Source organism: Morone saxatilis, unplaced genomic scaffold (genome assembly GCF_004916995.1).
Source record: "Morone saxatilis isolate NCDOM2014 unplaced genomic scaffold, NCSU_SB_2.0 Contig10, whole genome shotgun sequence".
Taxonomy (NCBI): domain Eukaryota; kingdom Metazoa; phylum Chordata; class Actinopteri; family Moronidae; genus Morone; species Morone saxatilis.
In genome coordinates, this window is record NW_023339652.1 from 9,796,636 (window position 1) to 9,797,435 (window position 800).

Here is an 800-nt window from a genome sequence, read left to right on the forward strand (position 1 = left end):
AATAATACTACTAATAATAGTTATATTGTGTAAAACCACATACTTTGAATGCCAGAGAGAGGGTTATCTGACAAACTGAGGCAGTTGAGGTCTGTTTGTCAGTACATGTGAAGTGTTTACTCAGTCAAATAAATATAGATATGTTGTAAGACCAATTGCCAATGCATTATTTATACTTTTTTAATTGAACGATGAACACAAACACTGTATATCGTCCCAGTGGTATTTCTAACTACTTTTCTTAGAAGTTAATGATGGTTTGCTGACACTCAATACCTATTAATATTACGTGGCGCTCCTCTGAATCACCTGTGTGGGACGGACTTTATAGAGTTACATCATCATACATCCGGTTTAGCTGCCATTTACCTGCGGTTAAGTTGAAGCCGTGCTTGTTGCAACAGAGCACCCAGGACCAGCGTACTGTAGCACCCAACAACACTTTAAACCCTCAAAACCTCTGATTTAAGTGACCCAGTTTGAAACCACAGCTTAGGCAATCAGATGCTCAGTGACACAGCAAGTACAATGCTGTTGTATGTGTTTAAATACATTAAAAAAAGAGCAAGTGATATAGTGTTGTCAGACTTTTATTATATTCAAGCTTATTCAAGCTTACCTGCTAAATACTAGCATGTTAACATTAGTAATCAGCTCAAGTACAGCCTCACAGGGCTGCTACCATGATAGATAGATAGATACTTTATTTATCCCGAGGGAAATTCAAGTATCCAGCAGCATACAAAATACAAAACATAATTAAACATACATTAAACTAAAATTAAAATTAAAGACCCTAA

The 800-nt window shown here is 36.1% G+C and overlaps 1 protein-coding gene across 1 annotated transcript in view; it reads right to left on the reverse strand.

The window, feature by feature from the left end:
- The window catches only part of ano6 (anoctamin 6), a 13,964-nt gene that overhangs the window by 10,892 nt on the left and 2,272 nt on the right, over positions 1-800 (reverse strand). The window lies entirely within an intron of this gene.